Here is a 16,450-nt window from a genome sequence, read left to right on the forward strand (position 1 = left end):
TCTCTCGAATTGTCCTCGAGGTAAATGAGCACATCTGTGTGCATGGCACCCTTCATTTTATGGTCCCGGTGGGGTTCTGCCCCTGATGCTCTGCGTCCTGCGTGTTTCCACTTGTTCTGTATCAGTGCGTGCACTTCTGCCTTGTTTTAGCTGGGTGTCCCTGAGCAAAGATTTGGGTGCAGTTCGTTTATGGGTGTGTGAGGCTGGTCCCAGAAAGGGGAGGGGGCAGGGAGGGGAGGAGAGCTAATAAAAAAATGTACTGAGTAGCCTACTGCTGTGGGCAACCGGGGACCCTGCCAGTGACTGGGGGAGGGGAGCACGCTCAGAATCATCCCAGTGAGTGGTCACCAGCTTCTGTTCTCTCATTGGTTGAGGGTTCCTCCTAGAACATCAGCGTCTGGATATTTCCAGCCTGCCTTCAGGCCAAGAGAGAGAAGGGGGTGCTTGAGGAGGGCCACCAGAGTGAGCAGAACCGTCCCCTGAAGCTGTAGTGAGCCTATGGGAGAGGCGCAGCTCTCACTGTGAGGGATGTCTTGGGTTCCACTGCATGGGCCGCCATGATGTTTTTGCCTGATTCCCCACTGACGAACTGCAACGGTCCTCTCGCGCCCCCCGCTTTCCTGACACCCTACCAAGCAGACAGTCTGTTGAGAACACCTGTTGCAGAGTGGCCAGCTGGGCCAATGGCCGTCTTCTCTCTCCCATAGTTGCTTGGCCCTCTCTGGCCTCTTTCTGCCTCCTGCCCATCCTCACTTGGTCCTCACAGATGTCACTGTGACCCTTTCATCTTACAGGGTCCAGGAGGCCAGGCTAGGCGGGGTCTGTGGAAGAGCCCTGGGCCCTTCGGACGGGACCTATAGGAGAGAGGCCAGCAGGTCATGACAGAGGGTGACCTCCACCTTCCGCCAGGGTTGGATGAGGCCATCTGTGGCAGATCAAAGGGCTTTTTGTTGTTGTTGTTGTATTTTCTTTTCCAGTGGCTTCTTGCTGGGGAAGTGGGAGCCCGCTGCCTGCTGGCTCTTCCAGAGGCTAGATGAGCTGGAGGTCTCACTTCAGAGGGGCTAGAGTTGGGGCCACGGGTGGGAGATGCCCAGGGCTCTTCCCCCGCCACCCCCCGCCCCCCAGAGCCCATAGAGGGACACTGGGGGCCAAGTTCAGAGTCTGATGCATCTCAGGAGATGCATTGCCACGGAACCGGCATGCAGGTTCAGGGCACCAGGAACCTGGACTGAAGCCCCAACCACCCATCCCCACTGTCCCCCAACGGGAGACACCAGGAGAGCACTGGACTGGAAGTCCAGAGTCAGAGTCTGGGGTCTAGTCTTTGGCTCTGACTGGCTCTCCTCCCACCGCGGACTCCTGACATCCCATCCACATTCTGATGTGGGTGCTGCTTTATTTTTGGGTCTCCTTCTGACTCTACGTCCTCCCCTCAGAGTCTCCAGTGGGGAATGTGACCAAAAGCCTCGAATCCCCTGGAGAAGAGCACTCAGGAAGCCGAGGCGTGGTTGTTGATGGAAGCGGGGTGTTGTTTAAATAAATGAAGAGTGCAAGAGGAAAATCCATCGGCATTCTTTTCAGCAGCTGGGATGATCTGCATAACATTTCCTTCCCTTCATTTGATAATTCTTCCTTCTCGAAGTAGTTGGAAGAAAGAGTCTGACGATTTGCTAAACAATGAGCTCCAATAAAAATATTCTTTTAAAAAGGTGGTTGCTATGTAATTGAATTGAAATGATGGGCAATTTTTGTTTCTAAATAGCCCAACCCCTCGCAAAGGTCTACTCAAACCTGTTTGAGAGGTACACGTGTGTGCAAAGAGAGAAAGAGCTCCCTGACAGAACGTCTTTGGCAAAACAATAATAATGCTAATAATATATTTGAAGGTGTGTGCGTGAGTTCATGCATGTCTTTTGGGTCTAAATGCACGGGATTAAAATTAACCACTGTTTTGGAAGGGAGAGTTCCAAAGGCAGCCGTGGCATCCACGTGGCATTTGAACGGGAGCAGTGCGGAAGTGGCTTTCGGGTTCTGTAGATCTGAGTTCAAATCCTGGCTGTCGGCAGCTACGTGATCTTTGGCAAGCTGTTTTGCTTGTTTGTTTTTTGGATTTCCTTTATTCTTATTCTTATTCTTCTTATTTTTATCCTAACTGAGCCTCTGTTTTGTCATCTGGAAAACAAGGACAGCACAGGCCGGATCAGGTGCTTCGCCTGGTGCCAGGTGTGGGGTGACCTGCCAGCTGGGTTTTCTTCCCTTCTCTGGTCTCTCCAGAAGCACAGCAGAATTTTTCCAAGTACGCACACTTCAAACGCTGTCATCCGAGGCCCAGCAAACCCCCATTTCATGGAAGGGAAGCCCGAGGTGCAGAGATTATGGAATTGCCTAGATTTCCCAGGGGGCGGAGGAGGATATGAGAGACTGGAGGGTTTGTCTGCACTTTCCCTCAAGGCCTGGCCTTTCCCAAGCAAAGGGGGGTGTGGCGGTGAGGTCTGCAGAATGCAGAAAGTAGGCGTTCCTTCCTCCCTTCTGTCTTTTCGTGTCTGTGCGCTGGAATTTTACTGAAGAGTTGAGACGGAGGGTAGGTAGGCACTCGGGCAGCTCTGAACAACAGAAACTCTAATAGGTCTTCCTCTTCTTTTTTTTAAGTTCATTTATTTACTCATTTATTTTGAGAGAGAAAGAGCACAAACAGGGGAGGGGCAGAGAGAGAGAGAGAGGGAAAGAGAGAATCCCCAGTAGGCTCTGTGCTGTCAGCATGGAGCCCGATAGTGAGGCTTAGACCCAGGAACTGTGAGATCACGACCTGAGCTGAAATCAAAACTCAGATGCTTAACCGACAGAGCCACCCAGGTGCCCCTCTTCTGGGTCTTTAAGCCCCGAGCTGTAGCCACCACAAGGAACTCTCTGGCTGGGGCTGGGTCCTCTTGCCTAGTCCTTTCCTCTCCCCAGCTCCTCCCTAGGCTCAGGACCCCTCTGTCCGTCCTTCTGGGCACACAGGGTTTCTGCTCTCCTGGCCACACCCAGAGGACCCCTAACCCCTGGTACAGGTGACTCAGGTGTGGTCCCCCTCCACCAGAGAGTGGGGAAGGAAACAGCCTCTCCAGCGCCCAGCTCATCCTCCTTTCCTGCCATCAAACCCTCTCAGAGGCCCTTTCTTGCTGACCCTGGACATCCTGCCCTCACACTCCTAAGGCTACCTAATTCCCAGGAACCGACTCAGGCACTGATCCAGAGATGCCCCTTCGAAGACACTATTCTTTTGAGAGCCTCCTGTAGGGAAGACAGGTCATCTTCTTAGCCCACATCTGTCTTCTTTGTCCCTCCTGTCAGTTAGCGGGAGGCTACGAACAGAAGCAGCGCTTCCCCCCCCCCCACCCCGCCATGGGTTCCGCAGGGCCTGTACCTGTGCCTTACGGCATCGCGGAGGGCTGGATGACTGTACCTTTGGGCTGAGGAGAAACAGGATTGGGGCCAGGCCTGTCCCCACCAGTTCGGTGGGTAATGGCAAGAGAGCCACGTGGAGCAGTGTTTAGAGCTGGGGGCCTGGGGTCCAGCCATCCTGGGTGAATCCTGGCCCTGCCACTTTCTGGTTTGTGAAGAACCAGGCGGGGCGAGCCCGATTCTTCTTTTTCCTTCCGTGGACCCGGGATAACAGCGGTGAGGTTGGCGGAAGGCGGAAGGAGCCCAGCGGACATGCGCAGTGCTGAGCAGAGCGCGGGACACGCCTCCCCGCGAGCATGTGCTTGCCGCCCGCCGGCAGCGAGTCCCCGGGAGTTTGGGAGGCGGTGAGCCAGACCGCCAAGGAAGGTGTTGGCCGAAGCTGGGGGGTGTCCGGCACGGCATCCATTTCTGGAGTCCCACCTTCACTTCCCGGACGCGGACGGGGTGCGGGGTGCCCGCCTCTGCCGCCCCCGCCCCCCCAACCCCCCAATCTCCATAGAAGGTAAAGACTAGAGGTGCAGACAGAGCTGTTCCCGAGGAAGTACTGTGTTGACACAAGCTGCGGACCCAGTTTCAGGCACGTTTTGCTAAAAATGGCCTCAAAGGACAGATTTGCAGATGTTAAGGAACGTTTTAGTGTTTTTTAGCCCCCACCCCCTGGCCTTTTGTTTTGAATTTTCGCGTGAGTGTTGGGGAAAGAACAGGAAGGAGCCATGTGGCCTAGTTGAGGGGAGAAAATGAGATTGCTTGGTTCTCATTTGCAGCCAAAGGCACTGTGAGTTCTGCAAATGTTAATAAAGACGAAAGCAGTCAGACAAGGGAGGCCTCCTGGGCTGCGGGAAACACCGCCGCCTGGTAGCCCCTCCCTGGGTTTGTGTATTACCGCTTCGGAAAAGGGCAACTCTCGATGAGGTAAGATCACCAGTCTCAGCAGCATTGGGGAAAATCTCTTTCTTATAGCCCAGGGACCAGCAGGAGAACAACGCCTGGCCTGCTCTTGGCCGAGGCTCTTGTCTGCGTGCTGAGATCCCTGCCGGCAGCCAGTCTGGGCGCTGTCCCCACCGTTTACTGCTTAGCAGGTAAGAGCTGAAAAAGGTGACCGTCGTGTGTTTCTGCCTTTTCTGGTGGTTCCTACTTGTTTGGGAAAGGTCCCCTGGTGTAGAGAGAAAGAGCCCCCCCCCCAAGTTAGAAATGGGGAGGTGGTTCAAGTTCTAGCTTTGGCGCAGGCTCGCTGTGTGACCTCGGGCAAGGCACTAACCCTCTCTGGGCTCGTTTGCCGTCTCTCAAACCCAGGGCGAGAACCAAAACCAAGCAAAACCACACTGGCCCAGAGACAAATTATTTTCGCGGGTGGCTTAGCAGGGTTAGTGTGGGAATCAGATTCAAACAAGCCAAAGAATGAGGCCAGGCTTGGGCTTGGGCTTTTCTCTGTTTCTCTAGAACCATCCTGAGTTGCAAGAAGGCTGAGCCACTTAAAGCAGCAAGGGTTCCCGAGGCCAGCCCTGAGTAGCAGGAGCGACATGATGTGTGGTCCCCGGATAGCAAAAAATTGTCATCCCAGATCCCAACTCTGACTGACTGGTGGGACCCCCTTGAGCCCTGCAGAAGGGTGGGGCCGGAAGGAGTGCCAGGATCCATTCTTGTTGTCGGCTGTGATTGGAAACAGGTGGGATGCTGGCACACGGGGAGGTTTGGAGAACCCTGGGTGGCAGGAGAGAGCCTAGGAATTGGGGAACCTGGGCGCCCTGCTTTGTTGCTGTGTGACCCAAGCCGCTGTGACCTTAGCTTTGTTGCTGTGTGACCCAAGCCGCTGGTTCTCAGTTGGGCTAGATTTTAAAATAATTATTCCTGCGTGTGACCATGCTCAGCAAGTTGGAGTGGTACAGGGAGGCTGGACTTGTCCAGTCACCCGGCATGTGTATTTTGAAGAGGCTGCTGAAGGGACTTTAATGTGACTTCGTTCTGGTAGAGGAGGTCTCACTGATGGACAGCCGCGGACACGCTATTTAGGCCTCGTGTCACCCCTCAGTGTAGGGGGGGTATTAGAATTTCCCCCCACTCTTACATTAATTTGTGAGGTGTCAGTATGCTGTAAGGAGGATGGCCTAGCCAGTGGCTACAATGAGCAAAGCACACAGACCAAAGGTGCAAAACAGCGGCCCTGTAGACCACAACTGAGCTGCGGGTGTGTTTTGCGTAAGGTGTACAATGTCTAAAACACAGAATGGACCCAACGTTGAAATATTGGGAGGGGCGCCTGGATGGCTCAGTCGGTTGAGCATCTGACCCTGGCTCAGGTTCATGATCTCACTGTTCATGAGTTCGAGCCCCGCGTGGGGTCCTGTGCTGACAGCTCCGAGCCTGGAGCCTGCCTCGGATTCTGTGTCTCCCTCTCTCTCTCTGCCCCTCCCACCCACGCTCTGTCTCTCTCTCTCAAAAATGAATAAACAGTTTTAAAAATGAAAAAAAAAAAAGACATATTGAGAAACGTAACCAAAGTTGAGTAGACAGACTGTGTGACCCAACAATGCCACCCTTAGGTATCTATCCCATAGCAGTGCATATGAATGCTCCCCAAAGGTCGTGTATGAGAATGCTCACGACGTCCCCGTCCATGGCAGGCAATTCCCGGAAACCATCCAGATGTCCAGAAAGAATGAATATAGGCCCCCGGTGGAGTACGATGCAGCAGAAAATGGGCTCCTGCTGCTGACGTCACTTGGAAGAATCTCAGAATCCCGGCGTGGAGTAAAAGACACCAGATGTGAAAGAGTCTACACGGCGCAGTTCTGTTTATATGAGGTTCAAGGTTGGCCAGGCGAAGCCGTGGCGTTAGAAGGCACAATAGTGATGACCTTTGGGCAGCAGTTGGGGAGTGCCTGGAAGGGCACGAGGGCTTCCGGGTGCTGGTCGGTGTGTTCCCTTATTCTGGTTGGTACTCTTGTAGGTATGTGTAGTTCGTAGACGGTTATCGAGCTCTTTGCTTCGGATGGTGTGTACTTTTCTGTGTAGATGTTACATTTCAGTTTTATTTATGTCTTTACTTAAATATTTCTGCGCGCGTGTGTGCGCGAGTGGGGGAGGGGCAGAGAGAGAATCCCAAGCAGGCTCCGCGCTGTCAGCACGGAGCCCGACGTGAGGCTCTAACTCACGAACGGTGGCATTAAGACCTGAGCCGAAAGCAAGAGTCGGGCGCTTAACCTACGGAGCCACCCCGGCGCCCCTCTATTTCATTTTTAAAAATTCCGTTAACGCAACAGAAAACACGAGGATTCTAACCAGTTGAAGGAAGTACTGAGAGGTGTAGCATATAAGTCTAGGTTCTGCTTTCCTTGACGAGGGGGACTCTCGGAGAGTCTGCATCCCTAGCTAGCAAGAGCGGGCTGCGGCGAGCAGGGTTTTGGCTGGGATTTGCATTTGGAACCCATGAGAAAATGCTGCCCTCTGGGCCTCCCAACCCCCATCAGAGAGAAGAGCTTTGCAAGTGATGGGTGAATTAGAAGGACCCGGTCGTGCTGGCATGCAATTCTGACTGTGTCTAAATTTACCATCTTGGTGACTTTTGGGTGTTACTTAGTCTCTCTGGGCCTCAATTTATCCCTTGGTAAAGTGGGAAGAGTAACATCCGCGTCTAAGGAATGTTCTGAGGTTAGGACAAGCCCATGGTTAGAGAATGCACGGCCCGCCTGGTGGCCACGGATGCTTACAGAGCCACATCTGTCCACGGCCCCAGCTGGCCTGGGGCTGTCCCCTCCTGCTGCTGGGAGGGGGGGCTTGGTGGACTCCAGGTATGGCCACAGGGTTCCCTTTGCAGATGTTGGGCTGGGAGATGGGAAGATGGGAGATGGGCCGTTCTCTGGGGCCTTGGCAGTGTCCTCCTGCCTGGCCCAGCGCCGTGCACCAGCTCCCCACTTGCTTGGAAGGGCAGGGCCTTCCTCCGGCCGGTCAGGGCCAGGTGCGCGGCGAGGTGCTGATCGCAGCAAATACTGCCGGGCGCTCCGGGACAGGCGGGCAACTGCTTTGCCTTGTGGGGCAGCTGGCGCCCAGAACATTCTGTCTTCGCTCGTTGCTCCTTCCTCGTCTGTCCGCCCGCGGCAGCCAGGGCAGCCCTTCCTCAGGGGCATGGGTCTCCCGGACTCTGCCGCCTCCCAGAAATCACCCGGGCAGCGGGGTGTGGGGACCAAGGGACTTGCGCTGTCCTGGCTTCAGGAGCCCTGTCTGGAAAGTGGGTGTTAACCCTACCTGGCTCATCCCTAGGTTCGAGGATCCTAGCTATCCGGTTGGGCATATTACCGGTGCCGCTTTTCTGGCCATGAGAAGCCACCAAGTGGGCCATTTGGAGTTGACTTTAGTGTAAAGGATGTGGTTTGAAATGGCCTCATTGTCTCAGAACAGTCTGTTTTGATTTATTCGACTGTGGGAATTTGAAAATGGCCCAAATGTTTTCCCTCTTGTTCGCTCTCTCCAGCACGCCGATTTCCTCTTGCACACCCCCTCTCGCATCCCTCTCGCTCACTCAGCCTCGTGCACGCTTGTTCACGCTCTTCTCACAGACACTTAAAGTGTCAGCGGGACTTCAGGTGGCCCAGGAGTTTTCCCCCCACCTCAGGGGCTCATGCTTTCTCAACTGTGTGCACTTGTACTCACACCCAGACTCCCCTGCCTCTGTGCCCCTCTCCGGCTCTCTCGTTCCCCCTCCCCCTGCACCCTGCACCCCCTGAGTGCCAGCAGAGCCATGAGGTCGGGAGACCTGGTTCTCCCCCTGCCTGCCTCTTTTACCAACCGGCTCCGTGGCTGTGTGACAGGGGCCAAGTCGCTCAGCCTCTCTGGGCCTCAGTTTCCTGCCTCCCAGCAGAGGCAAGGCTACCGGTTTACTCTTAGAGAGATCATCATTTTTTAATGCGGTATTTCAGATGCTCTGAGATAAGGTTCTTTCCACATCTTCAATTCCCTGACTGTGCAGTTGAATGGATTCAGTCTCATTACCCAGACGGCGTGCTGACCTGAAATTACTTTGTAGCCTTTTCCTGGTACTGAAGAGACATCATTTTATTTTGAACTAGGAATTAACACAAGGTCAGGAGAAAATAGAAAGTTCAAGAGGATGATTCACTCTTGACTTAAGGGAGACATCATGTCATGGCATCTGACTTGGACTTGTTCCTCTTAATTCTCCCAGATGTCTCCCCCGCAGAGGTGACTGAGGAAATGGGGGGCAGCAGTTAGTTTGATGCTGCTAATGGGGGAGGGGTGGTGGGATCAGGACAGAGACCCTGTGTTTCCTGCTTGGAATCCACCCAGAGGATCCACTTCAGGGGTGCCTGGTGGCTCATTTGGTTTAGCGTCCGACTCTTGATCTCAGCTCAGGTCTTGATCTCAGGGTGGTGAGCTCTGTGCTGGGCATGAAACCTACTTAAAGGAAAAAAAAAAAAAAAGAAAAGGATCCATTTCATTCTGTGTCCTCTTCTGTCCCTGCCCCGGCTTCTATGGACAGAGAGCTAGAATTCATTGAGAACATACCACATACACACACTGTCCTACTGCACCCCCTGCAACAGCCCTGCAGGTCAAGTGTGAATGCCATGCCCGTTTTAGGGGCGCGACGAGCGGGGTGTCACAGGGTGTATGGGTGGCAGAGTAGGGTCTTGCACTCGAGCGAAGCTTTGACCACCAAGCCGTGCTGTCCCGAGCGGCCTAACGGCAGAGTGGGCAGACGAGACTTCAGGAGGGAGTCTGAGTTTTAATCCTGCTTTGCCACCAACTCCTTGTTTGTACCTTAGTCGAGTCCCTTTACCCTCCCTGGGCCCCAGTCACCCATTCTAAAATGGATGCGAGGGACCAGTTGGTCCCCGGATCCCTTTCCATTCTGTGGCTTTCTAAGTGATTAAGAGGCAGGGTGCTGTGGTTGAATCCTGCCTTAGGAGCCTGTGGGCCTGGACATGTTACCCAACTTCTCCGATGCTCAGGGTTCTCCCATGCAAAGTGGAGAGAAGATCAACCCCTATTGCATGAGGTTGCTATGGGGACTGAACGAACAAAAGTACCTGGGACAATGCAAGCGCCCCTCTTCAGGCCCTGCCAGTTCTTATGGTGGTTTTAGGATCTGTCTTGGCAGACCCTTTGCCTAGGGATGGGGGCTCGTTGCCTGGCACAGAGGGTCCCCCGTTCCAGAATTGGAGGCGTTCTATCCCCAAGTGATGTTGCACATAGGTTGCCATGATGCCTTTACGTTAAAAAAAAAAAAAAAGTTGGCTACCAGTATGGCTTGCACTTCCTTTCTTCTTTTAATGTTTACTTATTTTTGAGAGAGAGACAGAGCATGAGTGGGGGAGGGGCAGAGAGAGAGAGGAAGACACAGAATCAACGCGGGGCTTGAACTCATGAACCTGAGCCGAAGTCGGATGCTTCACCAACTGAGCCACCCAGGCGCCCCTGCCTTGGGGTTCTTAACCAAGGTACCACCTTAGGGACTATAGATACTAAAGTGAAAAGGACCTGGGCTGATTTAGTCTAGTGGCATTCAACTTGTAGCCATAGAACTCAAAGAAAGTTCCACACGGAGCCTGCAAGAAACCACTCAGCATGGAGCTGCCCTGTTGGAGGAGTCATAGGGGCTGTGCCATCCGCCCCAAGTTCTCTCTCCACGTTGACAGCTTCTGATGCCCTGGGAAACCCATTTTGAGAATCACAGGCCATTGGGTGATAGATAATGAAACTATAGAGCCTGAAAGGGACAGTAACTCATCCAGGAATCAGAAGTAACCACGTCTGCTAAAATTACTTTCGTTAGCAGAATCATTTTCTGTCTTTGTAAGAGCTCGCCTGTGTTTCTCTTGCTCATTGATCTTAATTAATCACCTAGAGACGTGTCTTTCAATATTGACACTTATTTAGCAGCTGACATTTCTGAATTATCCTCTCTCCTACCTTCCTCACAGCCATAGGTAAAGGCTGGATAGATATTTATTGTTAAATCAAGGAAAATGGGGCTTTTTATTTGGAAGCTTTGCAAACACAGTATTTACCCAAATAATCCTGCCTGAATTTGCAGGTGGTTGGACACCTAGGGAAACGTATTTGACCTAAACAAAAAAACTAACAAATTGTGACCATTCCGTGTCCACAGATGTGGTGGTTTTGGGGGTCTCTCAAGGGCCCTATTTAAATCTCTCCCCACTCCCTGCATTCTGCCTTTTGCAGCGCCCCCACCCCAGTTTGGTTTTCGGAGATCATATGGTATTCCTCCCTCAAAACCTAATTTCCACACAGGCTTAGTCGGCAGTGACCTGCCACATGAAGAGCTTTAGTGAGACTCAGTAGGCGCGGGTCCCTGGCGTGGCTTCACGCCCACGGCATGTAAAACACCCCGGCGGCGAAAGCAAGACCGACGCTGGCCAAACATCTGGGGCGTCAGAGCACAATGGGTCTCCCTGCCCCTTTTAAAGGCGACGTGACGTGGCCCAGGGAGGCTTGGTGACTTGCCCAAGGTCACGCGGTGACTTGGAGGCAGAACCCAGGGCCTCCAGGTCTCCTAGAGGTCCTTTTCTACACAATGAACCCTGTCTTTGCTGAAGCGTGGCTGCCCTTCGCTTTATGGTCTAGGTAACTGAAGCTGTCCTGCAGCAACTGTGTGGGCGAAGAGAGCGATGGAGGGAACTGTTAATTAGCGGCTGTTAGAGCACAGAAACCGGTTTCACTAGAGGCCATGCTGTAGGGCAGGTTGAGAGGTGAGGGCTTTCATTTGCCCCGCCCCCAGTGTGCCCCTTCCCAAGATGATGGGAGGCCCAAGACCGGAGAAGACCGGTTCCCAGCCTGCAAGTGTGGGAGAGACACATGCGAATTCATTTCGAGGCTGGAGAGGCCTGCGCCCGGCTTCCCAGCACACTGTGAGCCCTGGGAGGGGGTGGGAGCACCGTCTTCTCCACGCCTGACCTTGACAGCCCGGCAGATGTGTTTACTCCTTCCTCTTCCCCTTGGGAGGCAGAGGTCTGGCAGGGTGGTTACACAGGCGGCCTCCGGGGCCTCGCTGCCTGGGGTTTAGATTGGCTCTTACTGCCTGTACCTGTGACCTGAGGCTAACTTCCTGTGTATCCATTTCCTCACATCTGTAGAATGGGGTCATAGTACCTTTCTCATTAGGCAGTGGGGAGGCCTTAGTGAGATAATCCACATAAAGCGCCTTAGGGCAAACGCTGTGCACCAGCTCCTGCTAGAGGAATCACAGACCGGTGGGTGTTTCTCCATTTTAAAAGTAACATTTATCACTTTTTTTCTGATTATGGAACTCACTCGCATACATATGCCAACGACCAAAAGATACCTATTGGTAAGATTTTGCTATATTTCTTTCCCGTTTTTTCCCTGTGCAGTGTGTGTGTGTGTGTTTAATTGGGTATGTACCATCAAAGTATAATTTTCTAAAACTCAGAAATCCTATGAGATCTACAAATCTACAATAAAAATAATAACCTTTGGGGTTATCTTCTCTATCAGACCGAAAAAAAAAATCTAATCTATTACAAGTTCTCACGCCGCTTTACATGAGTCAAGGTTACATTTCTCTAGAATCCTCTAGATCATTAAAGAATCCTTGGTGGGCCTACTAATCAATGCTTGAACAAAGACCCTCCTCTCCTCGCCTGGTTTCCAAGTTGGGGGTCATTTAGGTTAACAACATCTGTATGTTCTCTCGGACCACACTCTGGAAAACTGTGCATCTTGCCTTCTGCATAATATTACCTCATATCTATTTTCAGAAGGAAGTTTTGAGGAGGGACCAGGATTGCCCCAGATTTGCCACCTCCTCAGGGTGCCAGGGCAGCTGGACTTGTCTCCCTGCACATTTTCTTGGATTTGTCCATTTCTCCCCGCCCACCCTCTCTCCTGAACTTCTTGAGATCAGGGATTCGCTGAGTTTCCTGTCTTCCTGATCCTTCTCCTCTAAGCACCTGCTCTGTGGCACATTCTTCCGGAATGGGTGGTAAGAGGCCTGGCCTTTGTCAGTGGCGAGAGAGACTCATGTGCTGTTAGGAGTAAGCAGGACTTCTCTCCTGGGCTCGGCCGGAAGGACTCCACGCCTAAGCCATGTCAGATCTTTTTCTCTGCCCTTATCGCTGATTCTGTGGAATCATTGTGTTTAGGGGGCTTTCCACGTTCAGTCTAGAAAACCGTCTTGTCTCTTCACTGTAGGACTGACTGACTTCCTAACTTTCTTTCCTAATCTAAAGGAGTAAAAAGTTCTGGGCCACCTCAAGCTGGGGAGGGAGAGGCCTGACCCGGATTAATTTCCACACTATGAATTTTAAACCACTCTTGTTCCATGTGTTGGGAAAACCCATCAAAATGCTAATGGCTCTGTGGTCTTACCTCCCGCAGACGCTTTTTCTGCATTAGAATATATTTACATGGACTTGAGTGGGGGAGAATTACAGAGACGTGAGATGCCCTTTTCCCCAGATCCCACCGCAACCCAGTGGACTATAAAGTCTGAATTACGAGGCCCGGAGCCCCGTGTTTCTCGGAGGAAAGCGGCTGCTGGTTGTGGGGCTGGCCCCTTCCCTCAGCTCCAGTTACGAGTTCTTAGCTTTTGGCTTCCTTACTGGCTGCAGGGTGGCCAGTTTGGAAACATCTCTATTACCGTCGTGTGGCTTTTTAAAACTGCTTCTCTCAGAGGCGGCATATCCTCGGACAGGCACTCCTGTGTGTGTGAGACCACACCGTGGACCCATGTGGAGTTCAAGGTCTGGAACATGTTGAGACACAATTCGTACCAAAGTCAACTTCAGCACTAAGACGGCGTCTGCTATTCTTGAGCCACGTACTAGAAGCACTGGGCTGTTTTAGAAATCTTTGAAACCCCAGGTATCTTTGGCCTGAGAACCTCTCAGATGCATCCTCGGGAGGACAGACCCTATGGGGACAGCCCAGCGCAGGCTGGACTCAGCCAAGGGGCTCCGGGGACTTTGGCTGCAAACAAAATCGTGGGCTCTCGTCTCCCCTTGGCCGGGTTCAGCTCTGTAGACAAACGGCTGGACCTCTCTGAGCATCATCTCCTTCCTTAGCTAGTGAGGAGGACACGAGCCGCTTGGTTGGGAGAGTTATAAAGTTCACCTCTTTCATTTCTCGTTCATGCAGATGGCACAGTGGAACCGAGGCAGGCAGGCCGGGCTCCATCATCAGAGATGGGTCCCTTAAACCATTAGATTCCTCCTCCGGGTCCCTTTGGCACCAAATGGCCAGGTCCAGGATGCTGGGCACTTGCCTGGAGGGTCTGTGGGGACCCCCTCGTGAGAATGGGTGAGCCTCACTTGGCAGACATTGTCGAGAGAATCGCTTACGCCTTCTGTTTTCCCGTCTCTGAACAATGCACCCATGTTCAGCTACATCAAGCCGCTGTGGCTGAGGCTCACTTTTCCCCATCTGAGAAATGGGAAGAGCGTAGGAAGAGCGAAAATCAAAAGGAAAGAGAGCTGCAGTGGATGGACAGCTCTGGTCTTGCCTCCTTCCGGTGAAAAGAAGATGCTCCCTGACAGGACGAAGGGGTTCGCAAGTGCAAGGCTGTGGCCACTGGGGACAAGGGGTCTCAGGCTCCCGGGGGCCCCACATTCTTCATGCTCAGCTGAGCATCACAGAGGTGTCTGTCTCCCGCAGGTGCTCCTGGGGAGGGCACCGGAGACCCTGGTTGGCCCGTGCCGTCCGTCTTCAGGAACCCCCAGACCTGATGGGGACGTGGGGACAGAGGAGCTGGTTACTATGGATGGTTGAACAGAGAATAAGCGGCTCAATGTGTTAATTTACGTGGTTGTACATGCCCTCCTCCCTGGTCCTGCCACCGTCCCCGAGCCACCCAGAGCTAAGGGCTCGGATTGGGAGTCCCTCGCCCACCGGGCAGGCCCCCCAGAGACCCTCGCCAGCAGTGCCGGGGTCTACCGCTCTATGCCCAGTTTCACGCAAGATGGGGGCCCCCCGGTCCCCAAGAAAAAAAAATCCCAATCTTTCTGAGGATGTCAGGGCTTGCCTCAGCCCCACTGTGACCCTGGGGCACAATTAGCAGGCCCATTCTGGGTCTCATTATGGGAACAGAGGGTGGTGGGGCCGAATGACAGGGCTGGTGACACAGAGAAGCGGAAGCGCCTTCCCTCCCCCACGCTCTCCCTCCCCCACTCTCCCAGGGAGACGGGGGCAGGTGGGGAGGAGGTAGAGACCTAAGCTAAAGCGGGTAGGGCAGCTTCGTTAAGGGCTGTGGGCGGGTGGATCCTGGAGTCACAGGACCCAGCGGGAACTCATCCTGAACTTGTCTTGGCTCCTCTCCCTCTCCCCCACCTCCACATCAACCCCCTGCATTGCTAATTTAAAACAAAGCAAAACAAAGCCCTGGCTTGGCTATGGAGCCATAAACTGCAGCGCTGTTATCTGTCAACAAGCGATGCATCTGGCTGGCAGTGGCCCAGCCTGGATCCTGTGGCCTGGCATCCGTGTGGGGAGAGGGGCCCCCGGCGGCCTCGGGGTCTCACTGAGGATGCTGCCCCTTCTTGGGGCACAAGACCAAAAGTCTTTGTGGTCCCAGGGCTCAGAAGGATGTCTGTTCCACCTAGGGGCCAGGTAGAGGTGTAGGGTGGCTAACGTGGGGGGCAGGCAGAGGAAGAGAGAGGCAGAGAGGGGGTGGGGAGGGGGTTGGGAAGAAAGAGAAAGACGGTGAGCTGAGTATACAGCAAGGGAGAGAGGCATTGCTAGCAGGAAGCCGGAGAAAGACTCCTCTTTGGGCTGATCATCTCCCTCCCACCCTCCCTCCCTTCTTTCATTGCTTCCTCTTCCAGGAAGACATCCCAGCTTTCCACCTCCTCTAGAATCCTACTGACTTGGGATTCTAGGACGTCAACTCTGAATCAGCGATCTTCAACACGGGGGCTTAATGTGTAAAACGTTAGTAAGTCCAGCTGTTGGGAGCTAAGCGTGAGGGTGGGTACGGTGCGTAGACTTCATCTGTTCTTTGTGCAGACCCCCGAGGGAGAGACGGGAGGGCCTGAAGAACGTAACCTGGAACTACTGATCACGGGCACTCCCCGTTTTACAGAAAGTGGCGGCAGATTCTGTATGACGTGATTCCCGGGTCCTCTGTGCGTCAAGCACTTACTTGCCTGGGCCGGGCACCGTGGGAATCGCTTACTCATGGGAATCCGCTAACTCGTCTAATCCCCAGCTCAGGCCGGTGAGGTGGGACTCTGATGGTCCACACTTTTGCAGGCATATAACCTGAGGTTTAGAGGGATGAGGAACTTTTCCAAGGTCACCCGGGTGGCAAGTGGCAAAACAGATTCAAACCCGGGCCTGTGGGACACGAAAGCCTGATCTCCGGACCACTGAGGGCTCCCCACCTACCACCAGTCCCACCCCTCGTTGCAGACTCTGGTGGCAGATCGGTTCCCACGGAAGCCCACTCATGGGTAAGGTAGCCCTCCAAAAGCTGCTGTCCTGTCCGCTTAGTCCGGCCCTTTGGCCATTTTAGGGTCCCCGAATGGCAGCTTTGCAGAGGAGCCTTTGCAAAGGGTATCAGCAGCCGTCCATCCACTCCAAACCAAGCGGCCGGCCTATCACAGACCTGGCACACGGCGGGCACACCACCCGCCCTGCAGACTGGGGCTGGACTCAGACATCGGAAAGCTTTGATCTCCTTGTGGCACTGGTCTTCACCGCCTGGCTCAAGACCAAGGCGAGAGGTCACTGGGACCCCTCATTCCTGAAGCCTCACCTTGCGGGTCCACGGCTGGAGCGGTGAGGTGAGGTGGGGAGGAGCTGGGGGCTGCCGGTGCCCACTGCTCTGATCCGTAAACTCTGGAGGACAAAAGCAAGGCGCCGTCCGTGGCTGCAAGAGGCTCAGCCCCTCAGGGTCCCGAGAAAGTGATAGAAGCGGTGGACTCGTCCATTCCCCCTCTTCCTCCCATTAACACAGTTCTGTCTTCCCACGGTTTGTTTAACCCATTCTTTTATGGATCCATCCACCTTCTAC

The 16,450-nt window shown here is 53.7% G+C and overlaps 1 protein-coding gene across 4 annotated transcripts in view; it reads left to right on the forward strand.

Moving 5' to 3' along the window:
* TSPAN18 (tetraspanin 18) overlaps nucleotides 1-16,450 on the forward strand; it is a 185,993-nt gene that overhangs the window by 11,177 nt on the left and 158,366 nt on the right. The window contains exon 1 of one of the 4 annotated variants that reach the window (XM_042957744.1): nucleotides 3,861-3,946. The exons of the other annotated variants lie outside the window; for them this stretch is intronic. The gene's annotated coding sequence lies outside the window, so the exon portion shown is untranslated. Of the gene's footprint in view, nucleotides 1-3,860; nucleotides 3,947-16,450 lie in introns of those variants that run through there. 4 annotated transcript variants of the gene reach the window in all.

Source organism: Panthera tigris, chromosome D1 (genome assembly GCF_018350195.1).
Source record: "Panthera tigris isolate Pti1 chromosome D1, P.tigris_Pti1_mat1.1, whole genome shotgun sequence".
NCBI classification, from domain to species: Eukaryota; Metazoa; Chordata; class Mammalia; order Carnivora; family Felidae; genus Panthera; species Panthera tigris.